The sequence below is a fragment of the Daphnia magna genome, linkage group LG3 (genome assembly GCF_020631705.1).
Source record: "Daphnia magna isolate NIES linkage group LG3, ASM2063170v1.1, whole genome shotgun sequence".
Taxonomy (NCBI): domain Eukaryota; kingdom Metazoa; phylum Arthropoda; class Branchiopoda; order Diplostraca; family Daphniidae; genus Daphnia; species Daphnia magna.
The window spans coordinates 2,399,174-2,417,369 of NC_059184.1; the positions used below are offsets into that span (position 1 = coordinate 2,399,174).

At 40.5% G+C, this 18,196-nt stretch overlaps 1 long non-coding RNA gene across 2 annotated transcripts in view; it reads right to left on the bottom strand.

The window, feature by feature from the left end:
* Positions 1-18,196, bottom strand: part of LOC116918917 — a 46,906-nt gene that overhangs the window by 1,294 nt on the left and 27,416 nt on the right. Inside the window, exon 6 of one of the 2 annotated variants that reach the window (XR_006644444.1) lies at positions 4,092-4,609. The exons of the other annotated variant lie outside the window; for it this stretch is intronic. This is a non-coding gene — a long non-coding RNA (uncharacterized LOC116918917). Of the gene's footprint in view, positions 1-4,091; positions 4,610-18,196 lie in introns of those variants that run through there. 2 annotated transcript variants of the gene reach the window in all.

An 18,196-nucleotide genomic window follows, 5' to 3' on the forward strand; every position in this document is an offset into this window, starting at 1 on the left:
AAAAAATTATCGTTTCTTTTGCAGAAGATTATATTTTTTTTCGGAAAAGGAAGGGGGGAGAGAGAATATAGGCGGAGGATAGCTCATTTCTTTTCTCTTTTTGCCCGATGCATCAACGGATTACGGATGGTTAAATACACTGTCAATAGATCTAACCCTCCCCTGGTGGATCGGCAGACTATTTCTCCCCACTTTTATTTTTTCTTTTTCAGTGGGGGGGAAGGCCTACTGTGTGTGCGTTGTCTTGCCCGCATACATAAGCAGGCATCACAAATGCATCGGCTGAATACGCTAGACCTGTAACGGGGCGTAGAGTAACTCCGCCCGTCCAGTTGACCTCTGATCTCATCTGCTTCCTATACAAAAAAATCCCCAAATGTCATCCCTACTCTATTCTTCCCCCTCCCCACTACACTCTACGTAACCGAATGTCACATGTATATAAAGAAGAGTCTACTGAAACCCTTTTCTATCTCCCCTTTGCACATCGTTGATGATTATAGACATCAGTCGGCATAGCAACCCTATAAAGAAATAGGCAATCTTTAACGAACCCCATTTCTTCTTCCGTACTCTGGCGGCTACCTCTCGTACCGCCAACCCTATCTGACGGTAGCATACGGATGATATATTCAATTACACATCAGACTTAAGACGCAATGATGATGCGTTGCTTCAACGATCCCGCGCTCCCTCCTAAAAAATACGAAAAGAAATTCGGGGAAAGGGATTTAGAAAGAGACGAGCGGGATCTGCTTTCGCATTTGAACGTACGATGCTACGGGTCCCTTTTTTTCAGCTTCTATTTGCTTTTGGCTTTATATACCGTCCATCACACATCCTGGTCCCAGATGGTCTCGTCTGCGTCGTCCGTAGAATGCGATTTGTCATCCAATATTACGGAGCCATGAAATAGGCAAAAGGACGGGTGAAGAAAAAGGGACTCCTTACGTGTTACGTTCGTGTTTAAAAGCACACGCCGATCGAGAGTGTCTGCTGTTTAAGGCAGTCCCGAAAAAAAAAAAAAAGTGTGATGTGTCCGCCGCACGAAAGCGAACCCACCGTCGAGATTTAACCCGTTATGCGTGTCACGCCCATGTCAGCAAATTTAGTTGCCGTCGCTCTTGCGCAACAAACTCTTATGGACAGGCGTGGCTTCTTAATTGGCTCTCTCGTTTACATGTCAGGCTAACTTTCCCATTGATATTCCTCTCGTTCGACATTAGGGCCCGTGTTGTCCAGTAAATACGGGACAAATAGGGGGGGGGGGGAATTAGTATGTCATTTGAATACGATTTATGGCTTTATGGGAGGTCCATTACGTTAAGGATTGCGTGGGATGAAGGATGTCTTTATCATAAGGCGGAGGAGGGGGGATTTACACGAGGCGGATGATTTGAAGAGTCGGGATTGAGACGGGCAGCACTTGACTAGAATGTTTACTTGATCTTCCTAATCCTATTCTATCGTGCAGCTTTCGATTTTCAGTCGTTCAAAATAAAAAACAAAAGAAAAAATAAATTTGCACATTTTTTTTTCTTCTTTTCTCCGCTCTGGGGAGTCTAGTCGTTAGATCGGGACAATAGAAGACGATCAAAATGTTTGGTGCACATCTTTCCATTGGTAAACAAAAATGAAGAAAAAAAAAACCGAAAAAAATCGTTTCGTTTGCTCGCGTGGCAATTTTTTTAATTTGATTTCATTTATTTGTTTTCCTATTTTTTTGTTTTGTTTGTGTGCGTTCGTTCAAACTTTATTTTTCCAGTCACACGACCGCGCAGAGAACGTGATCTATCCACTTGTATGTTTTTATTTCTATTTTATTCTTTTCCTCCACTTGTTTCTTTGATTTCCATCGGTGTAACAGCAGGAACAGCGGGGTGGAACAGCGGGAGCAAAAGCAAATACGAAAAAAAAAAGTAACAACAAGAACAGGACACGACTCGAATAAAAATCGAAAAAATAAAATACAATAAAACCCAAGAAGGAAAAAAAAAAAAACAACTTTTCCCTTCCCTTTACGTCGTAGAGACCAGCACCTCATCGGTGCGATGGATACGAACAATTACAGTCCAATGTGTACAGTCCATATAGCAGGCATATAAAAAGCCAGACATAGTTATAGACGTTGGGTCGGCCCAGCCGTAAGCAGCCGGTTAGCGGGCCCTTGCTATAGATGTTGGTGTGTATGTAATGAAATACTGCGTCATTACGGGCACCACTGCCGTACACAACAGCCGTCGCGGCCGGTAATCAAACTCCACTCCCTATAGCTTATGTCTATATGCTCTACAGTAACTACGTGGATATCTCCGTAATATAAATGGATGATATATTGACGTGTTTTCTTCTCGTGGCTCTCCTTCTCTCCTAATATGTCTGCTGTTGTTTTCAGTGTAAAGATATGAATACATGTATTCGTCCCGCAAACATGGCCGAATAGAACATAGCACGTATCCAAAACACTCGGGATGAATATGGTGAAAGAGAGAGATTCTTGCTAGAGGCCATTTCAGTCGATGTTATAAATCAAATGGACACAAACACACTATGCAGCCAAAGCAGTAATATTACAAGCCATATCAAAAATACGATTTATAATGACGCCTCTTCTTCACATCACGTTTCGTGGGGCAATAACAACGAGTCAATATAGTGTGCCCCGCATTTGCATTTCTTGTGTTATAGACTAACACGACGACGACCCCCCTAGAAATCTCAACGGACGTCAGCTCATTGGCGCCCTCATTATAACTCGTGCACATTATCCAAACGCCTGGTTTGATTGTGGTGGGCCAAAGGCATCATCAAAAAAGGGCTTTTAAAGCAGCTTGGAACAATCAGCTTGGAACAACATAATAAAAATCCGTTTTATGTCCGCTTCCCATAGGCCAACTAACTCGTTTCTCTATTTCCGCTCTTCGGTCTCATTCACCCCCTCTACCTCACTCCGTTTCTTTCCTATGGACCTTAAAGAGTATAATAACTACTGGAACTCCTTCCACGATATCCAGCAGAGATGTATGTATAACCCTATACGGTCCACAGGGTCTATAAGAACAACACACACAAAAACACACATAAAAATAAATGAAAAATGAAATTAAAAAAATAAAAATTATGAAAGAGGAAGGAAATACTGGAAGCCACCGCAAAACAGACGACGATTCACGCAATTGCCTTTTGCTTGTATATGCAAAGTATGAGCGTTGTTGCGGCCCGGTACTTTTGAATACGTAATGCAGATGGAAACAATACAATGATTGATATGTACATACAAGTTTTCCTTGGCTTGTTAGATATCCAACCAAACGTACCACGACACAATGGAGACGAGATCGATGGCTAGTTCACAACCACAATGACAAACGATAATGTGCATAACAGTATGCATATTATACGTGCAATTATCGTCTAGACGTAAACCAAAAAATGAGATCAAATTCATTTATCCGGTAGCATATAGACTTCGGTTGCTTGTCTATAAAGTAACTGGACTCTTCGTCATTGTATAAAAGTCAACGTCTTTGCCATTCCTAACGTCTCGGTTAACGCCAGACAGAAGACCGAAGTCACGCAAAAGGGATCAACAAACTAAACAACATTGAACTTAGATGGCTTTTCGCTAAACCCCTTTTTTTCATGAATATGTATATATTAAAAAAAAACTAAAAAAAACTAAGAACTGCAAAAAATCTATTGACATTGTAATCTACAGAAGTGGCTTATTGCCAAGGATACAACAGCAAAAGAATCTCTACAGCTAAAACCTTTAGGATCAGTTACATAATGGTAATATAGAACCGTTGTAGCAAACCGATTCGGACGGATCATCAGTCATCGTGCCCTTTGCTTCCCTTTGTTTTTCTTCTTCCTTTCCTAACAGGCTTTTGTACTTGTGTTCCGCTTATCTACATTCTTGTAACTGACCGGAAAACTACTGTCTGGCGAAGAAAAAAAAAAATTGAGGTTACGACCATATATCGCGGGAAAATATTAGCAAAGGATTTAGTGCAATTTCATTTGCTTTTGTAACTTCTATTCCTTTTTTTTAATAACCCATACATCAACTGCAAAGATTACGTTATAAATTCTGCAAAACTGCGTTTTATTATTCGCAATTGAGGGGCGAATGAAACTCGCAAGAGGATGCGACAAAATGTAGATAAGAAAAGGTAAAAACTGTTTGATGTCACAACGATCTAACAGATGGGGTTCATTAGCCCTGACAAATGACATACTTTGTATTTTGTTTTCAAATAAATTTCTCAAAAATTTTGAATAACCAAACCTGTCGAATTAGTTCTACGACCGGAACCGGCCACTCTGCTTTGAAAGTCTCGGACAAAAAGAAATGGACGAAGACGCATAGCAACCGCCTAACCGAAAGCACCGCCACACACACACACCACCTGTCTCTATGTGTGTGGCTTTCATTTTAATTGGAAGGACACAGATACAGATACAGAAACAAAAACAAAAAACAACAACAACAACCTTCCCTTCCCTTCCAGAAAACATCCTCCAGCATTGTGCTGGCACTCTAATTTAATCACAACACGCACGTGGTTGTTTCCGCCGAAGTCTTTTCCATATTACAGAGGCAAACCTTAGAAAAGAAAAAAAAAAAAATATGTAAATGTACAAGGAAACGGAGGGGAAGAGTCGACAAATTAGGAAAGAATCACTGAAAACAATAAGGTTTAAACTAAAAAGCAACAGACAAAAAGATAACAGACTATCATTGCCGTGGTCTACCATCTGCCGTAAAATCCTGCACGCAGTTGGTGTAGCATCTACGCATGGACAAGATACGAATTCATACCACAAACTTGTTATTTTGTATAGGTAGAAAAACAGAAGAGGTGGTGTATAATTAGTTTTGAAAACAAAAATCATTGTTCCGTTGTTTTGCTGGCAAGGTGTGCGGCAGGTCTGTAACGCAGAGAATACCTAAGTTTGGGAATCCCCCGACCTACGAAAAAAAGGTGAGTGACAAACGTGAATTTTTACCGAACACTACAGTCGTGACATCAGTGTTCAAGCGGATGGAAAACATCACTTCTTATAACAGCTATTGTAAAGGAAACGAGAAGCTTATCTTATATACGTGTGGTTGGTCGTTTGATAGCGGGAAGTTAAAAATGTCGTAAGTCTCTCATAGAAATGGGGTAAGCAAAAGAACGAAAAAAACAAAGAAAAGAACCATTTAATGATAACAACAACAACTTTGAAAAATAAAAGCGAGTGGCGCAGACGGTGTCTGCTGGCGCGCGCGCGTCCAGGCCAAACAGCTGGCGCTAACTTTTGTGTTCTGTTTTTGAAAATGTTAACCCCCACATGTGAGGTTCCCGCCGTCACAAAACCCTCCGGTGATGAGGGAATCGTTTTTTCCCCGGCGTGACCGACTTATGTTTTACTATATCCCCTTTCCCCTACACTTAAAAAAAAAATCTTAAGTCCATACGAGCGCTTCTTCTTCAGTCCTCTGTTGAACGTCTGCTGTTTCGTTGACTCTTTTGTGTAGGGGGGCGAGGGGGATACGATGAAGAAGCCCAACTTCTTGTTCCCTTTCCAACCTTTTCCTTTATGTTGTTGCACACACACACACAGAGGGAACAAAACAAAAAAATGGAGAGGTTCTGAAGAGGGTGGGGGGCAGGTGCGAACGCCAGACAGCTTTCGGCATCTGGAAGTTTGGGTCTTGATGGAGGTCGTGGGCGGCTGATGGTTGTGGTTTGTGGCTGATCGAGAGGCGAGAGAGAGAACATTCGTATCAGAGACAACAAAAAGAAGAAAAGAGAGTTGTTCTACGACGTAGTGCGTGCAAGGGCACGAGTCCACCGTCCCCCGTCTTCTTTGACGTAACGCAAGATGAAACGCAAGAGCAGCTGCTCTACTACAATTTTTCTTTAAAAAAATAAGCAAAAAAAAAAAAACGACAAAGAAGCCGAAGAACATTTGAAGAGCGTAACCGACTGAAAAGAAAAGGAATCGCCAAAAAAGATTGAAAAAAAAAAAATTAAAGGACCGGAGGAGCGCAAGGCTTTTTTCAAACCCTACATTCAAACAGTTCTTTTGGGCATTGCGTTTTAAGTCTATACGCTACGGTACAATTAGCACGAAGAAAAACGACAAAAAAAAGGGCGAACTTTCCATCGGAGATTGACGAGAATCGACGACGTCATCAGTTCGAAGTAAAAGTATAACCTGCACAGAGGAAGAACAAAAGATTGCGTTGAAATGGAAGAGGCAAAAGTGGGACGCGCCAAACGAGAAGGGAGAGTTTGCGTAAACACGGCAAGGCTCTTGATGCATTTCACCCAATTAAGACTCTCGGCGACGTGTGACGACAACAGCGTTGATGTTGTTGCTACGCTGATGATTTTTTGTTTTGTTCGATCGATGGCCACGTCTGGGAAGATAGCGAAGAGGAATGTAAGGTCACAAACTGGACTGACAACGAAAACAGAAACTAGAAAAGAAGTGAGATAAGAAGGTACATGCAAATATGGATAAATAAATGAAAAAAAACCAAAAAAAAACAAATGAGGGCGACTCGTTTGCTACAAGGACAATGTTGATTGTCGAACACAGACGTGAGGTGAAGGGGGTGGGGTGGCGGGTAAGAGAAAAAGAACTCGCTTCATTTGATGGGTCACAGCACGACCCTTAAGTTCCATCTCCATCAGCAGGCCGCCACAGACCGTTTTTTGTTGTTTCCAAATGGGGTTATTAAATAGCCATTTGGTTTGCATGCGACTCGCAGCCGTCCCTCATCTGTAGCTCTCTCTCTCTCTCCACAAGTAAATCTATCGTGACTATCCGGCACTTGGGTTCAACCATCATTCATCAAAGACCAATTGGGTGAATATCAGCTCTCTCCGACTTGCCTTATGATGAGCGAGAAACAACAGCAACACACCCCGCTCTCTCTCTCTCTCGATTTCTCCCTCTGACACGATACAATCCCGTCCCTAACGCTCTTCATTAATTGGACAATGACAAATATTACGGTTGATGCCAAAGGATGTGAATTGAAAAAGAAAAACAGGACACACGCCAATGATAATTGGACCAAATAAAAAAAAAGATGGCCGGTGCTGTTTGTTAAATGACATTATGAAAGTACAGAGCGGAGGGTCCCGAAAAACAAATGGACACAGAGGGGGGACTAGTGACGTCGACTTGTTTGCCTATTCCTCATCCTGTCTCTCTGCATAGACTTGTTTGTTTTGGGTATTTAGCCCTCGCGCGCCCACCCACCCGTAATATTTCATTTCACTTCTCGCTGACAAATGTATTAATCAGCGGTTATTTAGCGGTGATCGTGGCCGTGCCGAAAAGCTGACAGCAAGATAAATAAACAAGAAAGACAGGGGAGAATAAGGGGGGGCTCGAGAAAAGGAGGCAAAAAGGAAAAGACGTGTGCGGAAAAAAACTAAAATAAATAAATAAATAAATAAATAAAAAAAAAAAGCTGCTCGTTTGTTGTAAAAGCGGCAGACGCTGCCGGACGTCATGCGTCTCTGTCATAAGACGCAGCCCCTCTGTCTCTCGTTTAGTTCTTCCCCCAATTTTTCTTTCTTCTTTCTGCGTAACACGAAATCATCGTTTTCAAGTTGAGGAGGTCTGTGGCGGCACAAGCCGCTCCCGGAGACTGCTCTCAAAGATCCATCGTTTCTATATATTGTGTGCGGTATATGAAAGACAACAGTATGGCCTCATCATGTCAAACGTTTGACCGTCTAGAAAACAAAAGTGACGTCCAGAGTCAAAAGAGTTTGCACGCGCGCACTGCAACCTCACAATAACAAATGAAAAGGGAATAAATTCGGCTGTTGAAAGCCAGAAATATATGGGCTTACAATCTGCCAACTGATGGTGCAGCGCGTAGACACGCATCAGTGCGTGAATGATGAATTTCTTTTGATTTCGGGTCTCTCTCTCTCGTGTCTTTTGGGGCTGTGCAGTTTGACTTATAGCTTTCGTTATGTCAAGCGAACATTGCCGGACGACGGATTTTGTGTGTGTGTGTACCGAAATGGTGCGCCCGTCGCCTCCGCTCAACGTGTAGGGAGAAAACAAAAACGCCAGTCTTCATCAGCTCGATGAAATCAAAAAGAAAATGATAAGAACTGCTAGGTTTTTTGCGTCACTTGCTCTGTGTTGTACAGTTTTCCGACTTTGGAAGTCTGTGACCAGGTCAAATGCCAACTCGATCGCAGCCCGTGAATATTTGAAAGTGTCATACGGGCCGTCATCAAGTAGACTTTATCGACCCGTGTGCATTTTTTAAGCATTCCCGCACGCACGGGAATCACTCCACGTCGCAAAGGCTGGCCAGTGTCGTTTTTTTTCTTTTCGTTTTGTTGCTGCCTTGTTCCATTTTCCATCAGCTCCATCGCCATATATTTTATGCATTCCCATCTCTTTGCCTTCTTGTCTCTCATACTGATGGACCATTGCGTCTAGCCACCGCATGTCATCCTAATATCTATTCCTCGTACGACTAAAAACGAGAGAAATGTTAGACAATGGTCCAGCCGTCGCTTTCATTATTATTCTACTGATTTCTCTCGATCCGCCGCTCTGTACACATCGCCTCTCTATTCCGCTCCCCTGTTTCTCGTACATGCAATCCGTCAAAGTTTCGATGACGTAACAGCACATCAAGTTCGGGTTTTTTTTTCTTTCCTCGCTGTGTAGATTCTATTATGTAATCTCATGTTGTCTAGACGACATTATATCTCGGCGATGTTTCATCAAAGAAGGAATAAAAAAGACATAATAAGTACACGATTTTTTCATTATCACGATTTGGCATCCATTTTTTCTTTTCTTTTCACATACCCCTTTATTATTTGTATTTTTTTTTTATTTTCTCTCTCCCCCCATCTGTGTGTGTGTGTGTTTGAGTGTGTCGACCACCCACCGGCGGGGCTGCCTATAGCGGAGAGGAGCGTTTCTGAGCGTCTCAGTCAACTTCGGTTTATATAATACACCAGACACTCGTCAAGTGAAACTACATGCGTATACGATCTGCTGCTCCTTTTATGAACGTGTCTATCTCTCCAAAAGAAAAACGAATAAAAAAAAAAAAAAGGTAATGATAAAAGAATGTGGTGGCCGGTGGCTAGCAACCAACATCAACTTAGCAACAATATAAAAACAAGAGAGAATCTGACGAGACGTGCTGCACGACACGAACTCGAGAACGAAAAGAAACAAAAACACGACTTAGTACCGACACACACGGACCATCATGCAACCCATGAATTGCGTGGGAAAAGAAAAAAGAAAACAAAAATTAGGGAGAAATGAGTAAAATATATACAAACAAAAGAGATGCAACATCTCTTCAACTCATCTGAAAATAAAACAAAACAAAAAAAAAGGGGGGACGAGACAATTGACTTGTCGTCGATTTCCAGGCAAAGATTTTCGATTTTTTCTTGGAAAAATGATATCCAAATGAAATGTGTGTTTTTCCCCCCTTTCTTTTTTTTTTTTTTTTTTTTTGTTTTTTTTTTTTTTTTTTAAAAAAAAAAACCTTTTCATGTGTGAGCAAAATCGAACACGTTGTAGGTGCTATAGAGCCGGAACTCTGAAGTGTAACTCGTTTCGTATCGTCGTATCTCTGGTCAGCCTTCATTCCTTTGGCAGGGGAGCGCCGCGTCTTGCTCCGACAAAGTCTCTCCAAAAATCGAAGAAGGACGAAAGAGAGAAGAGAATCTTGTAAAACAAGTAAAAAAAAAAACATCGAGAAAAAGACTTCAGAGTCCTAGGAAAACGAGATGCATAGAGAAAAATATCGTATAGAAAAAGACCTCATTTCCACACTGAAGACAGCAAAGTTAACACAGGGTTTTTTCTATGAAAATCCATCAATAAGAGAGGAAGGAAGACGACAAGGGAGCGTCATCGGGACTGGTGACTATCACAAAAAAACAAACAAAAAAAAAAAGAAAGATTACACGTTACACAGAGAAACAGGTTCTCCGTCTGATACGACCAGACTTCTAACGGGCAAAACTGGCGGCCTCCTCTTCATTGCGCTTCCTACCTTACGGTTAACAAATCCAGCTGAATTCACTCAAGGATACATGGAAGCTACAATCTGTGTTCCAACAACAACAAAAAAAAAAAAAAAAATTATCTAAACCATGTTGGTATTTCGGGGAAATCAAAAATCAAAGAGAAATGATTGTGAATAAAAGGGCTGGTGGGAGATGAAAGAATGAAGAAAGAAACACACAACTAACTGCGTGGAATAAAGAATAGAGAAAATGTGTCGAGTTGGTTTGATTGAAGAGAAGAGAAGAAAGGAGGCTCAAACGCTGCTGGAATGGCTTTCCGTCTGGGGCACGCAAACGGCCGGAGGCTTTTTGGCTGGCCCAAAACAACCGGATAAACTCTGTGCAACGAAAGACAGAGCGGAGAGAGAGAGAGGCAGAAAAACAACAACAATATCAAGCCCAGACGCTACATTCCATCGGCATCTCTCCGCCCTTTTTTTTCTCAATGTCCAGCTTCACTTGTTTAACCAACCGCTAAACAACAAATAATAATAAACATTGAAAATTCGTAGCAGCCAATGACCCGCTCGTTTGTTCCCAATGACTTTTCGCATTCTATCGTTTCTTTTCTCCTTCCGCCAATTGATCGGCACAGGGAATTTACAGAACAATAGTTAAAAGATACGCGTTGATGACCGCCGAGACCTTTCCCGTTCTTTCGACTGTAGCCGAACGACAGGTGGGGTTCCGTACGAGCATCGCGTTGCAATTCTTTTTTCTGGCTCTTTCCTTCATTTCCTTCAATCTAGACAGTAAGAAAAGAATGCCGACAGATTTGTTTGTTGCTGACAAAAACTATGGAGCTCTTTCAACAAAGACGATGTCCAGCCAATGGTGCAACCAATATCAAAATCGTGTGTGTTTTGGCTTGGGTTTATTAACACCACGGACTGATGGCGATGAGTAGAAGGCGCGAAATGAACGGCAATCAAAGAGGTGTGAGGAAAACCAAAATGAGTAAATGTATAGTATTTAATGGGATGGTATAATAAGAAAAATCTTTAAACGCGATCCGCCTTTAGTTCCAGTTGTTGTACGTCGTAACGTTGATTCTTGTTATTAATGGACGGTGGATTATGAACCGCGTTTGTTTTTAAACTTGCCTTTCCAACGATTTGCGGACGCCCAAACCACCGAGATTTAAAAAAATATATTATTATTTTGGAAAAATGGGATTTTTCTTTCATCGCCGATTGTTTCGACACCAATTAATTTTGAACTTGTCATTTAAAAATCAATGACGTGGAAATAGGTGAAAATTATTGCTCAACTCTCTTCTATCCCGTTTAAAGAACGATGCGATCGTGTCAAAGAGTGAACGAGTTCTATGCGTGCCAAACAAGACAAGATTTCAAGTGTGTCCCTGTGTTTTCTGTTTTGCTTTTCGAACGTTGGCAAAGAAAAAGAAAAAGAGCCATTCCTCTTCTTGCGCTTCGGCCATGTTTTATTCAACGCGAACGGCTTCTTCTTGTTGTCGCGCCGCCTTTTCCTCTAATGCCTAAGTGTTTGTAGATTTTTTTTTCCCATTTTCTTCCTCTGACGCCCCTGAAATGAAATCCGTGTCACGAAGGAAAAAAAAAAAAAGATCAACAACATTTTAACATCCCCGACTAGGAGGCAAAAGAAAGAAGCCCCAAAACGTCCGATTCGCACGTTCGTTGTCAGGCAGGATCCTTGTAAAATTCCTGTCTCGCACGACTTGATTTTTTTTTTTGCAAACGACGTCAATTTTTCTGGATGTAGATTTTGTTTATCGACAAGGAACGATTTAGCGATTTTTTTTTTTTTTGCTATACCAATTTATCAGAAAATTTTTAAGCCACTAGATGGCAGGCATTGTACCTTAGCGTTGAAGATTTTCTAGTAGCATTCGATTTGTGACGGACAGATTGCCAGAAGAATGCTCATGTTTTTTGTCGCTGTTGCAAGAATTTCTTCCTTTTCTTCAAATATCCCAACCATGTGGTCATTAAAATAATTTATAAAAAAAAAAGGGGGGGAATTATGCGCAACTCCAAGCTTTTGAAAGCTGCAAGTTACGTGGTTCTCTATTGTGTAACCAGTGAAATGCATACCCTGTCGCCAACCGAAAACAGCTATCCAAAGACTCATTTTTCCATCCTTCTTTTTTTCTTCCTCCCTTCTTTATTTCGGATTCTTTGTTTTGTTTTCTGTTTTTCTTTTTCATATTTTTTTTTTTCAAACACGAATTCGTTTATTTTTCTTTCTATTTAAAAAAAAAAAAGAAAAAATGGTGGATTGGCTTTCTCAACCGGAAATCCAATGATTCCGTTCATAACCCGCGTCGCTCGCATCAACGCGCACCCGGAATCAGCGGATTTGAAAAAAAAAAGAAAACAAAAATCACCAGCACCCAACTGTTTTCCATGTCACTTATAATAAACACATTTAATAAATCATCTCGCCTGACAACAAGCAACACATTAATTTTCCACACACACACACACAGTGGGGGGTTAAGAAACGTGGTGACGTAAATTGAAAAGAAATCTCACTTGTTATCGAGAAAGGCTCCAATTTATGAGATTTCAAAGTTGCCCGCCATTTGAATGAGGACACGTATTTATCATGGTTGACGATATTGTCACATCACCTTCGATAGTGTCTGCTAAGAAGCTTCAGATTTTATTCGATAATTATTTTTTGGAAAAAACGCCCTCGTAATCCTCATTTCGTATTCAGCTGTCGACACAGCCAGCCATCAATGTCAAACGTAACATATTGGCCAATTAAAAAAATTAGCTTATAAAAAGAGAGAAGAATCGAAACACAAAACATTGCCACAAACTTTGTGTGTTCTTCATTCCGTCCGTGTCCGTGAAAACATTCAGCAATTCATTCAGATTTTGCTCTCCTGTTTCTGGCGCTTTCATATACTTTCACAATTTTCATTAATTCTTCAACTGTCGAACACGAATGACGAGCGTAACCAAAGATGGTTCGACCGTCGGGGCATACGAAAATGGATCGTCTGGCTCAAAAAAATAATACGATAGCGTCGAAAAGATGAGAAAATCAAATCCCCCCATAACATAAAAAAACGTAAGAACGTAGTTTTTCGAATGAAATTCAACCAAGAAATAAAAATAAAATAAATAAGAGAAACATGAACGGCAAAAGGAGGGACGTCTATACATTGTCGACTGACAAAAGAATCCATTTGCGTCTAGAGAAAAGCAGGGAAAAAAAAAAATAAAGGGAGGACAACTGATGAAATGTTTTTCTTCAGTTTGTTGTGTGCCCTTGTCACACGAGAGTTTGTCAGCCTATTTTCTCATGTCGACAGCAGTTCAATTTGGATCCATCCATAGTGTGTGTGTATATATATAATACGCAGACGGCCGGAGTATAAGACCGAAATGACAAGAGCCCGAAAATACAAATAAGAAAGAGAGACAGAAAGAGAAGATTACTTCTAGTATAGAAATTCCGTTTCGTATTTACGGTGACTGGATGGGTGTGGATGCATCAACAGCGGGATGCCGTCTTCATCCGCCTTTCCGCTCCATCTCTTCGTCGTACCTTTGCCGGAAAGAATCGACATTCACTTCTTTTTCTCTCATTTTCCCATCATTGGGTTCTCCTATTCTCCTGCTAGTTCTCCTCCCTTTTTTTATTATTACTTACAATACCTATCGATACGGAATGAACTAATGCACAGAAGATTGCTTTCGATTTCACACAAACAAAACGCGTACGGGACAGTCTACATTTGTAATTGGATTCAGTTGGTCTCGATGTGAAAGAACAAGAAACGAGAGGAAACCTTTAAGCTTTTTAAAGACGCCATTTTTCCGATTTCTTACATCGTTGATTGAATCCATTTTTCAAATGCATTCAGCCGAAAAGAAGAGGGAGCTTAGTGTCCGAAGAGGAAACTGCTCTCTAAACAGAGAAAGAAAAATACGAACTCTGGGTATGTATAAACTATTCTTAATCATCCCAGGATTTGAAGAGTAAAAGGAGGATTGAAATTTAAACAAAAAAACAAATACATGAGCCACAGTGGATTTCTGTTACCTATGTTTGAAAGAGAGAAAAAAAAAGAGTGATGATGGTCATAGGACATCATAAATAAAATTTAAAAAACGGGAGGGGGACAATAGTTAATAGTTTTGGAGGAGTAAATTCCGGTGGCGATATTTTTAAGAGTGTGAACGAGTGGAAGAATCCCTTCGTTTCTCTTGTGTTCACCTCGAAAGTGAGAAAAAAAAATAAATGATTCGCTTTGAATCGGTTGAAACGATAAGAATCGAAAAAGAAAAGAATAGAAATAGTTCCCTTTTTTTTCTTTCTTTCCTTCTCCATTCCGTAGCCCTTTGTAGAAGAGAAGCCGTGCCATCAATCTCTCTCAGCCATCAGTCTTGTTATTACTTAAAAGCACTTGTCTGTTTCCATGTCCGTGTTTCCTTAATAGAAGGAAACGCCAGAGAATCGGAAGACCACGAGGACACGAATAATAACAAGAACGCGAAAAAAAGCAAAGGCAAACAACAACAACCAACCAAACAAAGTTAGTAGAAGCATAGCAACAATAACAAAAGAGACTTAGAGATTTGCGGGGTGGAGGGGTAGGAAAAGAAGAAGAAAAATAAAAATCAGAGAGGAAACCCTAGGAGGTTGTTGTTTAGCTGTTACCATGTGTACCATATAGCGGACAAGTAACGTACAGCATACGGTTACGACCGCGCAGCGGGGAGCATCCATCATTCCGCAACTCTACGTCCGTACGCATTTGCCGAGGACCCTCTATCTATTTTTCCCCCTTCTTATTGGTCTTTTCTTTTTTCGGAAAAACAACAGCAGACTCCAATACTCAACATTGAAACAAGATAAAAAAAAAAACGGGTAATAAACACGGCGGTACGGATGGATGCTGCCATGTTTCAATTGACTTTGTTTTTCGGCTTACAAACGAAGCATCCGTTCGTCATTGGCACGAGCTAACGCCAAAACAGTAAAGCCTCCCTTTTTTTTAAATTCATATAATAGGTGGCGTTGAACCCAACCCTGCAAAAAAAATAAATAAATAAATTAGGGGATGACATGGATAAAAAACCAGTCATAAAATCAATGAGATTTTCTGGACAAGGGAAACGAAAAATAAAATCGGACAACAAGAGTAAAATGTTGCACGTCTTTTTCTGTGTGTGCGTTGCAGCAGCGTTTGTTCGCTTCGGAGGCAGGTTGATGGCACTTAGAAAGGTAAAAACTAACCGGAAAGGTATATATATATATACAGTACAACTCTGTGCTATACGTTGATGAAAAGGAAAGAGATAAGAGAGTGCAGAGAACAATAAAAACAACAAAAAAAAAATGCAACATCAGAGGTTGATTACAACTCACCATTGCAATTGTTGTTTTTCTTTTGTTTTCTCTTTCGTTAAAGCTTGTGCGCACTTTTATGGCGATCCTATAATATAGACGTCAACACACTGCAATTGTACAATGTACATAGAGGGGTTCTCCTCTCATATATTATTACCTTTTTCTGCCTTTTCCGTATTTTTTTATTTTTGGCCCTCTCCCTACTGTGTTTCTCTCTTTCAATTAAAGATCATAAAACTTTAGAAGCGAAACCCCAAACCACTCTCGTTCTACCTCGTAATGACTAATGGATCTGTACTGAATCCACCGTGAGTAACCACGTCCGTGGTCAATGTACAAGAGGCACAAGGAGCCAAACGTGGAAAGGGGGAGGTTTAGTGCAGCGCTGCTTCAAATTCAAATGTACAAAAGAAACGATCCATTGCGAGCGGATGCTATCAGAAATGTCACCCCTTTCTGTATATATATATACTCCCCTCTCTTTTTATCTCTCAAAGTCAAAGTGTGTGTGTGTTTGTGGTTCTCGTCCTACTCTTTTCACCGAGCAGTTTCCTCTTTTTTGGCCTTTTCATTTTACGCGACGGGCACAGACAACAAACAAAATGAGGGACGAGTTAGAAAAGAGATTTCATTTCCAACCGACTACGTTACTGAGAACAGATTCCGCACGTAAACACACTTGGACTAGAAATGTAAATGATGTTATCCTTCCGACCCTATATGCTAACCTCTTTCTAGTCGTACCCGGTTGCTTTCAAAATAAAATAAACCCTTCAAACAAAATTCTGGAAAATCAACAGAAAAGAGAAAATGCTCGAGGACTTGTTTTCCACGCATTATACTCAAGACATTTAGACATTTAAATAAAAAAAGGTAAAGGAACAATAACACAAGCAAAAAATAAAAAATGGCAGTCAAAATGAAAAGAAAAACCTTCATCTATCTCTTTTAGACCCCCCCGACGGCCGATTGTTGGTTCATGACCTGAACAGGAATCGTTTCTTTTTGGTCCAGAAAAATAAGAAAAAAAAGGTACAAGAGCAACGAGGAAAGAAAGACAACATGAAAAGGCTGGACAAGACGGAGGGACGTGTTTTTTTACTCGTCTTGTTATCATCATAAAAATATTTCCCTCTTCATCGATGGAATTTGAACCTTTACTTGTTTTTCTTTAACATCCCCCCCCCCCCTTTTTCAGTCATATAGGGAATGAGGTGGTATATGGTCCATTGTATAGCAAAGGTAACATTTGAAAAAGGATGGGGGGATACTAAAAAAAAAAAAAAAGGCATAACAACTTTCAATAGTATCCGTTTTCACCTCTTTATCCCCCCTTCTTTTTTTTCGAACCCCTCGTGTGCAAGTTAACTGAGCGTATGCATAGTAAATAAAATAAAATAAAAAAAAAATAGGCGAAAAAAAAGAGAGGGTTAAAAAAAAAAATGTCTGGCCTAGTCGGAACTCCGTCACAACAGACACAAAAACCAGCGATCGCATATAGCCACACCATTATCATTCCAAAGCCTCTTCTTTCCCTCCTTTTTATATATATTAACTCCTTTAGAACTAGAAAGTATTCTTTTTGAAACGTTACACACAAGAATAGCTACGCATAGCTTTGGTATGCGTAGCGTTGGATTAGTAGGAGAGGGGGGGAATACGAGACGGATGCACGGGGAAAATGCAAACAGGTATTCAGCCGCGGGCACCCGCCCATCACCGCTTCCCCCCCTCTGGTCGTCGTCGTAGTAGTATAGTAATAGTACTATATACGTAGTATCAACACACCAAAAGAAAAAGCCTTCGAGATGAGCGCGGGAAAAGATAATAATAAATAAACATTCCTCTTCTACTCGTTCCCATCCATACAAAAAGATTCCGTTGATGATGTTTCCTCTCCTTTTTCGTTCTTTTTTAAATTCTACAGTAACGGGAGGGGCCCTTTTGATTTTTTGTTTTTATATTTCTACGTCTACGTCGAACGGCGGCCTCCTCGGGCTATCTCTCTTCATTTTACTATGACTACTACAACTGGCCCTTCTCGTCGAAAAAGAGAATCGACATTCGGCCGTGAACTGAAATGACACGAATCTAAACGGCACACAAATGCTTCATTGAAACACTGCGCCTTAGAGATTGACAAGAGGTTGCATGAATTACAAACCACAAAAAGCGATTCGTCACGATATTGGTAGAGAAGAAATGAAACGAAGGTCGTCGAAGACGAAAGGCCAACAGGAAGACAGACAACAAAGGAGCAAAAGGCTTCACGTCGTAGACATTTTCAAAAAGATGGTGTCAACAACGGCCTATACGCACAATCGGCAGATGTTGAGAAAGAGCTAAAGTCTTTGTATAGCCAGATAACTCTCTTTCAATTTGACGCTTCGTTTATCGTCAAAATAAAAAGGGGAGAGAAATTTAAGAAAATCCCTTTTGTTTTAATTCGTTAACGGAGCGAGAGATACGAGTCAATAGATTCGAGTCGCAATTTGTTCACTGGCTTAAACGTGTTGATTGACCAAACGATCTTATTCTTTTTTTTTCTTCTTCAATCTACGATACACCAGAAAGAAAAACTTGTTTTCAACGTAATTCGTCACGCGTTCTCCTATCAAGATTCAATCGTTCATTTTTTGTTTTTTTTCTTCGTTAAATGCCTAGCGGCGTTTGGTAGGTATAATTTGGTTGAGAGCGATGATGGGAAAGACGAGATGGGCTGAGCCTTAAAAAAAAAAAGAACTAAACGGCCGTGTTTTTGTAGA